Here is a 16,532-nt window from a genome sequence, read left to right on the forward strand (position 1 = left end):
TAAGAGCGGGCGGAGACATTTCTAGGGCTTCTTGTGCGGGATTTTTTCTTGCTTTCTTGTGTGCACAGGCTCTGTTCTCGGGTCGACCTCTCACCTGTGAGTCGACCTCTCACCTGTGCCTCTTGTGCGCGGGTTCTGTTCTCTGGCCTGTGTCATCTCTTGTGCGCGGGTTCTGTTCTCTGGCCGATCTCTCTTGCTTGTGCTTCGGTGCTGGCCTGTTCTCTGGCCGATCTCTCGGCTGTGCCTCGTGTGCGGGTTGCTTTCTGGCTTCTTTCTGTTGGCCTTCGGTTGGTGATCTACCTGTCTTCTTCTTTCTCGGTTTCACGGACACCTTGTGCTGCTACAGCTGGTAAGGAGGTATCATCTTGATTTCTTGCCGAGGGTTGAGGAAGGTATCTTCATCTCAGGTATTGATTTATCTTGATCTATTGCCGAGGCTGAGATTGGTTGATCCTATTGGATCTTGGTTGCCTTCTATTCGATATTTTGTTGCCTTCTTGTTGGTTTCAGAAAAAGGTATTTTATACCTCATATTGTACCTAAATTTCGGGATGGATATATAGTGGATTGCTCCTCCTCCCCATGGATGTAGGCCTTTTGTGCCGAACCACGTAAATCTTGGTTCTTTGTCTTTGTTTATTTATGCCTGCAATGTATTTGGTGAATTGTCTCAAAGAAATTAGATATTAGATCACAAGTCCAGATCGATCCAATCCGGTGCGCGTTGCTCCAACAATTGGTATCAGAGCTCTTGGATGGCTGGTGACAAGAAACCAAGTTTCTCAATGGCTAATGATCCGGTATCTATCTCTCACTCCACCACCGTCAGGCATGAAGTGGCCGTCTTTGATGGCATGGGAGATTTTTCACTATGGAAGGTAAGGATGAAATATCTGTTAGTTAAAGAAGGTGTTGCAAAAGCCCTTAAGGGTATAGATTCAATTCTGGGAGATAATGAAGCTGTTAAAGAAGAGATTAACGAGAGAGCCCTAGGAACCTTGTTTTCAGGTTTAAGTGATAAAGTCCTTCATAATGTTGTGGAACTAGATACAGTCAAAAGTGTATGGAAAAAATTAGACAGTTTATACATGGCAAAATCCCTAACTAATAGATTATATTTGAGGCAAAAATTACACACATTTCGTATGACAGAAGGAACTTCATTTAAAGATCACTTGGATGAGTATAATAAGCTCCTGCTTGATCTAGTAAATGTTGGTGTCGATGTAGATGAAGAAGATAAGGCTTTGATTCTAATTTACTCTTTACCCAAGTCCTTTGAGCATATTACCACTACCATGCTTTATGGAAGAGAAACAATAAGTCTTGAAGAAGTAGAAGCTACTTTGTTATCCAATGAACTTAGATTAAAAGTACAGCTTCAGCATCAGGCTCAGACTTCAGCTCAAGGTCTTACTGTTAGAGGTAGAGATGAACAGAAAAAGGGTGGACAAGGTAGGAGTAAGTCCAAAAATAGATCAAAGTCTAGGCCCAAAAGATCAGGTATTTGTCACTACTGCAAAAAGCTAGGTCACTGAAAATCTGAGTGTAGACTTCTACAATCTCAAAGGGAAAAGGAACAAAAGGATAAAGGAACAATCTCTGATACAGCATCAATTGCAGTTTCTTCAGGAAGTCATAGCAGTATATCAGATGATGCAGTATTCACAGCTGCCTGCAGTGTTAGTCATACTGACACTTGGATAGTGGACTCTGGAGCATCTTTCCACATGACACCTCACAAGGAATGGTTCTCTTCCTTTAGATCTTGTGAAGGTGGTACTGTTCTTCTTGGAGATGATGGTATCTGTAATATAGAAGGTATTGGAATAATTCAAATTAAATCAAATTCAAATACCATGGTGATATTGGATGATGTTAAATATGTTCCTAAATTAAAAAAGAACCTTCTCTCAATACATGCCTTTGACAGAGCAGGATATGAGGGCAGATGGGGTAGAGGATCTATTACTATCAATAAAGGGGTATTAACTTTATTAAAAGGTAAATTAAGTGAAACCCTTTATTACTTGGATGGCAGTACAGTTGTTGGTCAGACATCAGCAGTACAATCTTCTCTTGAGCAGTTGACACACTTATGGCACCAGAGACTAGGACACATTTCAGACAGAGGTCTACAGGAGCTGAGCAGACGTGGTCTGCTGAGAGGTCAGAAGATTGGTGCACTTGGATTCTGTGAGCACTGTATATTTGGAAAACAACACAGAGTCAGCTTCACTACAGGCATGCACAGGACAACTGGTATATTAGACTATATTCATTCTGACCTATGGGGACCTGCCCCAATTATATCCAAGGGTGGATCAAGATATATACTCACTTTTATTGATGATTACTCCCGAAAAGTCTGGATATACACCATTAAAAATAAGAGTGATGTATTTGAAATATTCAAATGGTGGAAGTCTATGGTCGAGAGGCAAACTGAAAGGAAGGTGAAAACTTTTCGTACTGATAATGGTTTAGAATTTTGTTCTACAGAATTTGATGACTTTTGCAAGTCAGAAGGCATTATTAGACATAGAACAACAGTAGGTACACCTCAACAGAATGGTGTGGCAGAACGCATGAACCGGACACTATTAGAGAGAGTCAGATCTATGCTATCTAGTTCAGGATTAAGTAGAGATTTTTGGGCAGAGGTCGCTCACACAGCCTGCTATATTATAAACCGATCTCCAGCATCAGCATTAAGCATGAAGACTCCCGAAGAGATGTGGACAGGAAGACCTGCAGACTATTCAAAACTCAGAATCTTTGGGTGCCCAGCTTATGCATATGTAAAAGATGGAAAGTTGAACCCTCGGGCTAAAAAGTGCATATTTATTGGATATGCGTATGGGGTAAAGGGCTACAGATTATGGTGCACAGAACTTGGATCTCAAGGATTTCTAGTCAGTAGAGATGTGACATTCCATGAGACAGCCATTGATTCAAGACAGCTACAGCCTAATTCTTCTCAAAGTGATCAGGATCGGGGTCAGCAGGATAGGAAGGTTGTAGACATTGATCAGACTGTTAGATCACAACAACAACAGACAGATGCACAGATTCAGACTCAGGAGGAGGTGACATTACAAGATCAGGATCAGATTGAGAGTATTGCCACTCGCAGACCAAAGCGTCAGATCAGAGCACCTCAAAGGTATGGTTTTGAGGATTCTGCTTGTGCTGAGTTAGTCTATTATGCTCTGAGTGTTGCAGACACCATTGGTGATGAGCCGACCATATTTCAGGAGGCCATTAGTAGTTCACGAGCTGATGAATGGACCATGGCTATGGTTGAAGAACTTCAGTCTCTAGAAAAGAATCAGACTTGGGAGTTAATCAAATTACCAAAAGGTGAAAAGGCAATTGGCTGCAAATGGATCTTCAAAAGGAAAGAAGGAGCCACTCCCCAAGACTTAAGATATAAGGCCAGGTTGGTAGCAAAGGGATACAGTTAACGAGAGGGTATTGATTACAAGGAGGTATTTTCTCCTGTAGTCAAACACTCATCTATCCGTGTGTTACTTGCTTTTGTTGTTTCTCAAAATCTGGAGCTGGAACAACTAGATGTTAAGACAGCCTTTCTTCACGGTGATTTAGAGGAACAGATCTATATGCAACAACCACCTGATTTTGAGGTTCCAAATAAAGAAGATCATGTATGCTTACTCAAGAGATCATTATATGGTCTCAAGCAGTCTCCAAGACAGTGGTACCGCAAATTTGACAGATTTATGGTTGACCATGGATACAGTAGATCTCCATATGACAGTTGTGTGTATCACCAGCAGCTTTCAGATGGGTCCTTTTGTTATTTGTTATTATATGTGGATGATATGCTAATTGCAGCCAAAGACATGACAATCATCCAGAAACTGAAAGCCGAGCTCAGTACTGCATTTGACATGAAGGACCTTGGACCGGCAAAGAAGATACTTGGGATGGAGATTATTCGTGACAGGCAGTCAGGTAGATTTTTCTTTACTCAGCATAGTTATATTGAAAAAGTCTTAGACAGATTTGGTATGTCTACAGTCAAGCCTGTCACTACCCCCTTTGCCAGTCATTTTAGACTTTCTGCCAGAGACTCTCCTCAGACTGAGGATGAGGAGAGATATATGTCTAAAGTGCCATATGCGAGCGCAGTTGGCAGCATCATGTACGCGATGGTCTGCACTCGACCTGATATTTCACAGGCAGTAAGCGTAGTAAGCAGATATATGGATAAACCTGAGAAGGCTCACTGGTCAGCTGTGAAATGGATACTTAGATATCTGAAAGGCACTTCTAAATTGGGATTGATATTCTCTACACAGAGTAATTGCATAGTTACAGGATTTTGTGATTCAGATTATGCTTGTGACTTGGACAGGAGAAGATCTTTGACAGGATATGTGTTTACACTTTCTGGATGTGCAGTCAGTTGGAAGGCTACTTTGCAGTCTACAGTTGCTTTATCTACCACTGAAGCAGAATATATGGCATTGACAGAGGCAGCAAAGGAAGCTATTTGGTTAAAAGGGTTAGTACAGGATTTGGATCTCAAACAGGATTGTTTAGACATTCATTGTGACAGTCAGAGTGCTTTGCACCTTGCTAGAGACCAGATGTATCATGAACAAACAAAACATGTAGATATCAGATATCACTTCATCAGAGATCTAGTAGAGAAAGGTGATGTCAGACTTCAGAAAATATACACTACCCATAATCCAGCTGACATGTTCACTAAACCAATCCCTGCAATTAAGTTCAGGAATTTCCTGAACTTGATTGGAATAAACATTTGGTAATGCCCTGCGGGGCTTGTGGTGAGGAGAAGGTTATAAATTTTTTCATCTGATATATAAAAGGTACAATATTTGTCGCAAGGAGGAGGATTGTTATATTTGGCTCCAAATCATATTTCCATATCCTTCTCCCGTGACAGTTGGGAATACTACATCGGCTCAAACTCTATTTTTGAGAAGGTTTTCTTCCTTTATAAGGAGGCCACTGGCATCCTTTCTTGAGGAACAGAGGTAAGAGCGGGCGGAGACATATCTAGGGCTTCTTGTGCGAGATTTTTCCTTGCTTTCTTGTGTGCGCAGGCTCTGTTCTCGGGTCGACCTCTCACCTGTGCCTCTTGTGCGCGGGTTCTGTTCTTTGGCCTGTGTCATCTCTTGTGTGCGGGTTCTGTTCTCTGGCCGATCTCTCTTGCTTGTGCTTCGGTGCTGGCCTGTTCTCTGGCCGATCTCTCGGCTGTGCCTCGTGTGCGGGTTGCTTTCTGGCTTCTTTCTGTTGGCCTTCGGTTGGTGATCTACCTGTCTTCTTCTTTCTCGGTTTCACGGACACCTTGTGCTGCTACAGCTGGTAAGGAGGTATCATCTTGATTTTTTGCCGAGGGTTGAGGAAGGTATCTTCATCTCAGGTATTGATTTATCTTGATCTATTGCCGAGGCTGAGATTGGTTGATCCTATTGGATCTTGGTTGCCTTCTATTCGATATTTTGTTGCCTTCTTGTTGGTTTCGGAAAAAGATATTTTATACCTCATATTGTACCTAAATTTTGGGACGGATATATAGTGGATTGCTCCTCCTCCCCGTGGATGTAGGCCTTTTGTGCCGAACCACGTAAATCTTGGTTCTTTGTCTTTGTTTATTTATGCCTGCAATGTGTTTGGTGAATTGTCTCAAAGAAATTAGATATTAGATCATAAGCCCAGATCGATCCAATCCGGTGCGCGTTGCTCCAACAACTTCAAATGCTGAGTATATTGCTAAGCTATTCTTTCGAAAGGTGGTTCGATTGCATGACGTGCCTAATATCGTTACCTCGATAGAGACAACAAATTCTTAAGTCACTTCTAGAGGACTTTGTAGCGGATGTTTGATTTTTCTTTGAATTATAGTAGCACAACTCACTCACAAACCGATGGACAAACTGAGTCTCTTAATCACACTCTAGGTAACCTGATTCGAAATATTTGTGAAGACAAGCTGAAGCAGTGAGATTTAGCACTTGCGCAAACAGAGTTTAGATATAACAGTGTGCAACATGGTGTTACTGAGAGGTCGCCGTTCTCAATAATTTATTTGTAAACTAGAGGCATGTGGTGGATTTGATGAATATTCCTAAGGAACTTGAATTCAGCACTGCTGCTAGACATCGTAAGAAGAAAATTTTTGCTAAAAAGGACATGATCATGGTGTTCTTTCACAAAGAAAGACTTTCAGTTAGCACCTATAGTAAGCTGCAGCAGAAGTATGGGTATTTCCAGAACTTTTAATTTTGCTGATATTTATCCTTACTTTCTAGAAGATGAAATCTTGTATCCCGATGCTGATGACAATTCGATGATGGGTTTTTCTCAAATGGAGGAGAAGAGAAGGAGAATGACCCAGAATTCCTGGCTGAAGAATACTTGAGCCAGATGGATCATAAGAAGTAATGAAAGTCCAAATAAATGGATTGGAGTGGTAAAATGGAGACCTAAACTTCAAACAGCCACAACTTTTAATCCATAAAGTGTTATAAGATCCATAATATATCAACAGAAAACTCATTTTGAACCCTACAACCGTGAACAAATTTACCAATTCACTCGAATTTTCAAGCCCAAATTCTACTATTTTAGTGGATTTCAAGGCCATTTTATGTTTGGGAGTTTGTCTTTGATTCAATTTCATGTTCTTAACTTTTATTCAATATCCGTGAGCCTGCCCCAAGAGCCTCCATCTGGACTTATGCTCCACTTGGTTGGTGCCATTAGAGGCAGCATCGAAAATCTTGATGGAGGGTTTAGATTAGATCTCAGGAATACAAGAGCATTCCGATCTTGTTTGCACGCTATTAAGCTATTGTTTGAAGGCCCTATTCCACATTTATCCTTTGTTATATGTAAAAATCAATGAGTCAAAACTGTTGCACATATTACCTCTCTCCCTAAATGATCGATGCATATGTTACAGAATCATCTGTAACATGCCTGATATCTATGGAGAAAACATTGGCAAGAAACCATCTAAACAAGGTCAGGTGCAAGCGACACCATCTACATGCTGACGCACTTTAACTTTAAATGTACTTTGTTCTTGACATAATTCTCAAGCGTGATCAACGCAGAAGACAAACAGCACCAACGACCTGGATACGACGATTATTATCATTTTCTTGATAGAGTCACGTACATCCAGTTTTGTTCATCCAGATGTCACGCCCCCGATCCGAAATTGTGAATCGAGGGTCGCGACAACCGCCGCATACTCATGAAGAACTCTCTCCATAAGCATGCAAGACATCTCATCACGATATCAATGCATCACAGCGAAATAAATTCAAATAATTATTATTCAACTGTAATTCAAGTAATTGAATCAAACGTCTTACATCAAATAAAATTTTTGCTAACAATAAAATAATAAATCTAAATTCAATGAAGTTGACAACGCTAAATCTCGCTTCTAAAAGCTCTGTCCCAATATTTCTTCCCACGCTTGAAATTAATTATCTGAATCTGAAAAATAGAAAGAAAGGTAATGAGCTAGACAGCCCAGTAAGTAACAAGTATCTCTACCAGATATTTCAGATATTATCTAATTTTCAAGAATAATGCTGCAAATAAACATAAGAGTATATTTCATGCTTATTTAATGTAAATCTAATAATTTTAAATATTCACATATAATATAATCATAAATCCGATTCGATTCAAAACACTCGTAACTCAACAGCCTCGACTATGACCAACGTTTAACCCCCATTGACGGGGTCCACAGAATACCAGCGCACAACCCCCACTGACAGGATCCAGAAATACCAGCGCACAACCCCCACTGGCAGGGTCCACTGAGTACCAACGTATAATCCCCATTGGCAGGGCCCACTGAAACATAGTTAGGCTGAGAGCATAAATCCGATCTATATCAAAACACTATACCATAATATGTCATAATTTTTCACTAAATATGTGCATAAATCGATATACCATAACATTTCAAAAATACTTTTCTTTCAAAACATAATTTCATAAATCATGCATAATTTCAAAGAATAATTATTTATTTTCAGAATAAATATGAAATATCTTGATAAGATGAATCATTACTTACATTTCACGGAGCACTGAATGAACAGATCGACTAACTTCTAGGAGATTCTTCCGTGCCTATTATCCAAAATTATATTTTTACATTAATTTTAATTCAAAATTAAATCTAACAAATCTCAAAATCAAAACCTCACTTAAAATCAGACTCTTCCCTAAACTCGATCAAAATCATCAGAGGAAGCCTTACACTTCGCTAATCCTAGAGGAATAACTTTAGAGAGAAAGAAATCCATCAAAAGAGAGAAATATCCTAGAGAGAGAAAATTTTAGAAAGAGAAAGTAGAGAGAGAAAGTCCAATTTCAGAGAGAGAAGTCAGGGTTCAGACTGAAAGAAGAGAGAGAAACTCTCTCTCTCATTATTTTCTTTTATTTTATTTTATTTTATTATTTATTTATTTATTTATATATATATATATAAGTATATATATATATATATTTTGTTATTTATTATTATTATTATATTTATTCTTTTCTTTTCTTTTCTTTTCTTTTTCTTCTTTTCTTTTTCTTCTTTTTCTTCTATTTCTTGATTCTTCCCGTGCCGGAACAGGGGACCGGCATCCTCCGGCCTTGACCGGCCGTTCGGGCCATGGTCGCCGCGGCGGAGGTCGGCGGCAGACGGGGACCACTCCCTCGGTCACGGAGGAGCGTGGCCGGCGGTCAATTTCGATCGCCGGCGCCGGAAAAGTTCACGGGAAAGAGACCAAAACAGAGGTCCCTTTCACCGATCGAAAATCGACGACGCTCGTTGCCGACAGCCGCGCACAGGGCATGGGAGGAAGAGGAAGGAAGGGAGGAAAAGGAGGGAAGCTTACCTTGACCTTCGGTGACTTCGTCGGAGAGCAGTCACGGCGAAGACAAGGCGGTGTCCGCGGCTCTAATTCGAGAAAATCGGAGAGGAGAGAGGGAAGAGGCCGATGTTTGGTCTCAAGGGAGAGGGTATTCTTATAGGGAACTCTAGGACTCCGAGGGGTCCTAGGAGTCTCGGTCTCGTCCGGATTTCGCTGGAGAAGAAGACTCCTATCGGGAGTCTTCTTCCCGGTTTCCTCTGTTTTTTTTTTTTTTTTTCATTTTTGGTCTTTAGTGGGCTGAGATTAGGTTTTGGGCTATAACATTCTTCACCCCTAAAAAAAAATTTTGTCCTCAAAATTTTTCATACCTGTCACCATTGTATTGGAAGCCTGTGGATTCTGTTGAGTAAGCACATTCATTCTTCCCTGGTTTTTAGGAATCTGTCCACCACCCTTATGTTGTCCTTCATAAGTTCTTTGGCCAACTTGATTTTCAGTATTTAGCGGGCAGCTAGCAATTTTATGATCCTTCTGACCACATTTGAAACAAGCACCGGTATTCCAATAGCAATCCTTGTCTGCATGATTTTTTTTTTTTTTTTTGCCACATCTGGAGCACTACTTACCATCAATCTGTTGAGTCTTATTATCTATTGCTCTCTTAACTGAACTTTTGATGTTTTTATTATTATGATGCTCATACTTTAACATCCCAATATTCCTAATGTTTACCCACCTACACTCATACTATGTCAAATTCTATGTGTCATAATTTATCCACTTATGCTCTGATACCATATTAATTGTCACGCCCCCGACCTGAGATTGTGAATCGAGGGTCGCGGCAACCGCCGCATACTCATGAAGAACTCTCTCCATAAGCATGCAAGGCATCTCATCACGATATCAAAGCATCACAGCGAAATAAATTCAAATAATTATTATTCAACTGTAATTCAAGTAATTAAATCAAACGTCTTACCTCCAATAAAATTTTTGCTAATAATAAAATAATAGATCTAAATTCAATGAAGTTGACAACGCTAAATCTCGCTTCTAAAAGCTCTGTCCCAATATTTCTTCCCACGCTTGAAATTAATTATTTGAATCTAAAAAATAGAAAGAAAGGTAATGAGCTAGACAGCCCAGTAAGTAACAAGTATCTCTACCAGATATTTCAGATATTATCTAATTTTCAAAAATAATGCTGCAAATAAACATAAGAGTATATTTCATGCTAATTTAATGCAAATCTAATAATTTCAAATATTCACATATAATATAATCATAAATCCGATTCGATTCAAAACACTCGTAACTCAACAGCTTCGACTATGACCAACGTTTAACCCCCATTGGCGGGGTCCACAGAATACCAGCGCACAACCCCCATTGGCGGGGTCCACAGAATACCAGCGCACAACCCCCACTGACAGGATCCACTGAGTACCAACGTATAATCCCCATTGGCAGGGTCCACTGAAACATAGGCTGAGAGCATAAATCCGATCTATATCAAAACACCGTACCATAATATGTCATAATTTTTTACTAAATATGTGCATAAATCGATATACCATAACATTTCAAAAACACTTTTCTTTTAAAACATAATTTCATAAATCATGCATAATTTCAGAGAATAATTATTTATTTTCAGAATAAATATGGAATATCTTGATAAGATGAATCATTACTTACATTTCACGGAGCACTGAATGAACAGATCGACTAACTTCTAGGAGATTCTTCCGTGCCTATTATCCAAAATTATATTTGTATATTAATTTTAATTCAAAATTAAATCTAACAAATTCCAAAATCAAAACCTCACTTAAAATCAGACTCTTCCCTAAACTCGATCAAAATCATCAGAGGAAGCCTTACACTTCGCTAATCCTAAAGGAATAACTTTAGAGAGAAAGAAATCCATCAAGAGAGAGAAATATTCCAGAGAGAGAAAATTTTAGAGAGAGAAAGTAGAGAGAGAAAGTCCAATTTCAGAGAGAGAAGTCAGGGTTCAGACTGAAAGAAGAGAGAGAAACTCTCTCTCTCATCATTTTCTTTTATTTTATTTTATTTTATTATTTATTTATTTATTTATATATATATATAAGTATATATATATATATATATATATTTTGTTATTTATTATTATTATTATATTTATTCTTTTCTTTTCTTTTTCTTCTTTCTTTTTCTTCTTTTTCTTCTATTTCTTGATTCTTCCCATGCCGAGGGGACCGGCATCCTCCGGCCTTGACCGGCCGTTCGGGCCATGGTCGCCGCGGCGGAGGTCGGCGGCAGCGGGGACCACTCCCCCGATCACGGAGGAGCGTGGCCGACGGTCAATTTCGATCGCCGGCACCGAAAAAGTTCACGGAAAAGAGACCAAAACAGAGGTCCCTTTCACCGACCGAAAATCGACGACGCTCGTCGCCGGCAGCCGCGCACAGGGCATGGGAGGAAGAGGAAGGAAGGGAGGAAAAGGAGGAAAGCTTACCTTGACCTCCGGTGACTTCATCGGAGAGCAATCACGGCGGAGAGCAATCACGGCGAAGACAAGACGGTGTCCGCAGCTCTAATTCGAGAAAATCGGAGAGAAGGAGAGAGGGAAGAGGCCGATGTTTGGTCTCAAGGGAGAGGGTATTCTTATAGGGAACCCTAGGACTCCGAGGGGTCCTAGGAGTCCCAATCTCGTCCGAATTTCGCCGGAGAAGAAGACTCCTATCGGGAGTCTTCTTCCCGGTTTCCTCTGTTTTTTTTTTTTTTTTTCGTTTTTGGACTTTAGTGGGCTGAGATTAGATTTTGGGCTATACCACCAGGCCTCTGACTACCAAATGATTATGTAAATTACATGGCCTGCCTTTTCCATTGATGCTGATAATTACAAAATCGGATCTTCCAGATACATTGCATAGCGAAAAGTAATAATAATAAATTAGCAATCTAAAAGGAGCTTCGAATGCCATTTACAGGGTCATTCACACAGCATCACTGCATTAAGAATCCCAAACATTCATTGTTCATTCAAGATTTTGAGATTAGCCACTCAACGCATACAATCTGAAGTCGAGCGATCTTTCATTTTTATTCCCTCCTTCAAGAAACAAAAGAAAAAAAGGATAGGATACTGACAGCTCTGTGAGACCTTTGGCTGGAGAGTAGCTCAAAGGTTTTTTTCCATTTATTGTAAAGCTAGAGCAACAAAAATAGCAACTAAGAGACTGATGGAGGTTCATAAAACTATAAGAACCCAAATAACTACGAGTCCACATTTTTGAGTTCCACAGCACAGCATGCGAAAGTTGGCAAGCCTCCACCTGCCTGCCATTGAATATCTAATAGAACAGCAAGGTACTCAGCGGTCAAACAGAAATTATGGTGTATAGAATATTGTAACATTAAGCAACCACCATTGGTAGATCCAAGTAGAAAGTATCACTTTATACTAGTCAGATCCTACCAGCTTAAAGATGCTTAGGATTATAGGCTTTGAGTCTTTTTTCTTTCTCCCCATTCTTCTGAACTGTTGATCAGTAAAGTCCGATATAACAAGCTAAAAGCAGACATATTATAGCAATATGTTTAGTTCAAAAGTGCAAAGCATAAGGTGTCAATTTATTAAGTACAGTAAGAACCTAGAAAAACATATTCAAGAGTTGAACACAAAATTGCAAGGCCTAAGGCCTCAATTTACTCGGTACAGTATACATGACAGTACACAATGTATCTATGGTCCATTGGGCTCCACATATTTCTATTTGGATAAAGGCAAGAATAGAACCCAAGTCCATAGAGGAAAAAAGCTTAGTGTAGGTCTAAATTTCGGTTCTTCTACAAAAGACCCCAATGCAGTAAAAAAACTAAAGCAATGCCATTTCAAAAATTATTTGGATGCAGCAACACCATAATGCTTCAGTTTGGACATCTATGGTGTGACATGCCATATAGACATTTTAGTTTATTGTTTCCTGAATGGATAGACCACCTAGCCATTCACTAAAGAACAAATCCACTAGATCAAGACAGACCAAGTACAGTATTTACAAAATCAAATTAATGCAAGGATAATCTTATCACAATTTTGTGGACTAGAACCATTACTAGTAGAAAAAAGGATAGAAAAAGCAACATAATACCTTCCACAGAGTAACAGGCCAAATATATAAGATCTACTGCCTTTGTTTATATCGTGGTGGTAAATGAAGTGCAGAGCAAGGGCAAAAACATAAAGGTATTTCTAGTACGTTGTGGCAAATGGGTCACACATGTTGCATCATCCTTCTCCCCTTACTGCTTAAATTGTTTTGATGACACAAAGGTTTATAAGTCCAAATAAAGCCAGTTGCGTACGACTCTGTTGTCAAATCAAATGAGACCAGCCAAAGGATTCAAATCCTGTGGTACCAGGGTGTCCCAGTTTTTTGAGGAATTGGTACATTCCATTCTCTATCCCTTCCTAATGCTCATAATGGGGTGGCATTCTGATCATGACCGACCAGGTTTTTCATGGAGCACAGGGTAAAATGAGCACTAAAGCCTAGAATAAACCATCTAGCTTACAAAAGCCAGTTAGCACTCATCCCAAGTACATTAAGTGAAGAAGGAAGATTCCCAAATCCCCTCTCCTTTAGCCATTGCTACTCCCAATCCTCCATGTGTGCAGCCATTGCCTTCCCTACTCAACCTAGAAGCAGGAGGCGATGATAGAGTGGCCCATGAATGCCGTGACCCGCCCTTGTCCTGCATCATTTCAGCATGACGCAGTTCCTTCTTCGTGTATCAGGCTGGCATATCGACACATTTAATCTTCTCCTGCATTAAGTGGCCCTTTCATGCTATGGCCACCTTCTTTTATAGCAACAACCCACCACCATCCTGCATCATTTTGATGTCTCAATGCCTATATTAGTGCAAATTTGGCACCAGAACGGTATGGTACTAGTGGTGCTGTCTCACTACAATGGCATTTAAAACCTTTGACCACCCTGTTTGGTTGGTGAAGTAGCGAACCACCCCTTTGCCTAGTCTGGAAAGTAAATAAATCGGTCATAAAAATAACCCACCCTGTACCAGTGCAACCCTATCATTGTGCCAGTACACTCAGTACGGGGGCCAGTTCAACATCCCAAGTGTCGATATACCCTCCATACCATGTACTAATACCGAACCAGTATAGCACAGTATATGCCCCATACAGTCCGATTTGGTACGGTATTGTGTACGTTGACTTGAGACAAGTGGTTTTTTACAAACCTGTCATCCAAGAATTTTGAATAAACTAGGTAAAGCATTTAGTACCCAATTCTTCAAGGAAATAGTTAAGAAAAGCAACAAGCCCCATGCTGGATGAGAGCGGAAATGAGGAAAAGGAGCACTAAGAGTGGCTTTCGAAGGCATGATGATGGATAGAAGAAACAAGTTGGCCTGCACCCTCCCTACTCTCTACCCTTAACCCCCCCTTCCTTCTATCTAATCAACCTTTCCCTCTCTCAGTATCAAATAGTAATTTAATTTTCTTTAAAGAAAATCAGAGAAAACCCCTACTGCTCTGTTTTAGTCTTGGGCATCGGAATTTTTTCAAATCTGTTGAAGATGATTTTTTTTTTTTTTTTAGTGCATTTAATCCTACTTTATACAAACCAACCCAATAGCATGTAAGTATTTTTAACAGATTACATTACATACTGTTTGGTATCTTAAGTGACATAGGAAAAGTCTTTACCTATGAATTACTATAAGACAAATGTTTCAAACTTTTGGTACTTAAACAATCTGCCAGTCAATATGTCCATAATTTTTACATAAGGCAATTGATCCGACAACCTAGCTCTTCAGCCACATTAATGTCTAGTCTGGATCTGTTGAACCATGGAGGTCTCAGGTCCCATGTTCTGTTAGATGGTTATGCCAAAATTGCAAATAGAAATAGCAGCAAAAACTTGATTGAGGCAACCAATGAGCTGATTTAATTTTTCATGAATACATATTGTCATAACTTTAAAATAATTCCACTAGTCTACGCCCCTGCAGAGCTCTATGATAGGTTAGCCTAAGCACCAAAACAGATGAACTCAACACACATACGCAACATAATTGTTTGAACAACCAGGCAAAAATAAAATGACCTCCAAAATTTTCAACCCCAAATCTTTTTTAATTTCAGTGGGGGAAAGATCAACACTAGCTAGAGAATTGTATCTTCGAAATCTGGTTACATATATACTGTGAATTTTAATATTTGTTAAAATTCCATACATATCCTTTTTCCCCTATCCTTTTGGCTTATTGACATAAATTTTGTTCAGAGTTCTATAAAATTGCCATTTTACCACTTCTTTCTCTCCTCTAAGTTGGAAATTCTCAATCCTTTTTCCTCATTTTATTCCTTCTTCCCCTCCCCTATTCTATTCTTGACCTCTATCCCTATTTTATTTTACTCCTTTTCCCCCAGGTTTCCATAAAAATGTTGCTCGGTTGTAACAAAAAAACCTTATTCCAATTGTTATGGTTACTATAGTGGTTATAATGACTGCTATTTGCTCCAACATATTTTATTTGGAATTATTTATCATAAAAAAACCATGACTATTATAATGATTGTTATACTTGCATTATAATGGAAAATAATAGACCTTAATAAAGGTTTCAATAGCAGAATTATAATGTCTTAACAGGGCTCATTGAATTTATTATCGATCATTATAACCAGTTATAACGGCCATTATGTACCCCAACAAATTTGATTTGGAGTTATGATTAATAAAATTATGGCTACGATAATGGCTATTATTATGACCTGATAAATGAAAAATAATAGAAAAATAATGGCGTATAGTTTATTCCATCCTTCCCAACACCCCCCTTCAAGTTTTAATAATAACATTATTATGTTATGATAAACATCACCAGATCTGTTATTGACCATCATAACTGTCGTTATTTGGCACCGACCTATATGATTTGGAAATACTTATATATAATAACAACTATTATAAAGGCCATAAAGCGACATTGTAATAGAAAATAAAAAGCAATAAAAGATAAAAAAGAACATTATCGTCCATAACTTTTCATTCAATCAAAAAGTACTTCTTTTTCTGGGGGTACAAACTATTTTGAAGGAAAATTGTCAAAAAAAGATTAAATTTTTAAATTTATTTTATTCCATGAAGAAATAAATGTCAAATAATGGCATTGTTCTTGTTAAATAATAGTTGTTACAAAAGACAACAGACAAATAATTGCCATGATTTAAAAACCAACCACTAATATGCATACTTCAAATATCATTATTAACATTATAGCGGCTGTTATTTTAAACCATGACTTCTCTCTCTCTAACCTTACTTAGCCAAACCACTGAGCCCTTCTACACCAATTCCTTTGTCACATGGCATGCTACCTGCAGTGGGCCTTTTCTGGTAACAAGGTTGGGCCCCATAGCATTACTTGGGGGCAGTTTTAGATGGTATTGGATGTGAACCCGTTATTATGGTTAGGTTTGGGTTGGAGCCTTGCTGCAGGGATTTTTTTTTTTTTGGTTGGATAGGTTGGGCTATTGATGCAGACGTCATAGCCCCAGATACTTGAATCTGAGGAATAGGATCCGAAAAGATACAAATTCGACTTGACAAC

The 16,532-nt window shown here is 39.0% G+C and overlaps 1 protein-coding gene across 4 annotated transcripts in view; it reads right to left on the reverse strand.

The window, feature by feature from the left end:
• Positions 1-11,963: 11,963 nt before the first annotated feature.
• LOC105032759 (inactive poly [ADP-ribose] polymerase RCD1) overlaps positions 11,964-16,532 on the reverse strand; it is a 50,736-nt gene continuing 46,167 nt past the window's right edge. For all 4 annotated transcript variants that reach the window (XR_012139688.1, XR_012139685.1, XR_012139687.1 and 1 more), the window contains one exon: positions 11,964-12,420. The gene's annotated coding sequence lies outside the window, so the exon portion shown is untranslated. The remainder of the gene's footprint in view (positions 12,421-16,532) is intronic.

Source organism: Elaeis guineensis, chromosome 3 (assembly GCF_000442705.2).
Source record: "Elaeis guineensis isolate ETL-2024a chromosome 3, EG11, whole genome shotgun sequence".
Lineage (NCBI taxonomy): Eukaryota > Viridiplantae > Streptophyta > Magnoliopsida > Arecales > Arecaceae > Elaeis > Elaeis guineensis.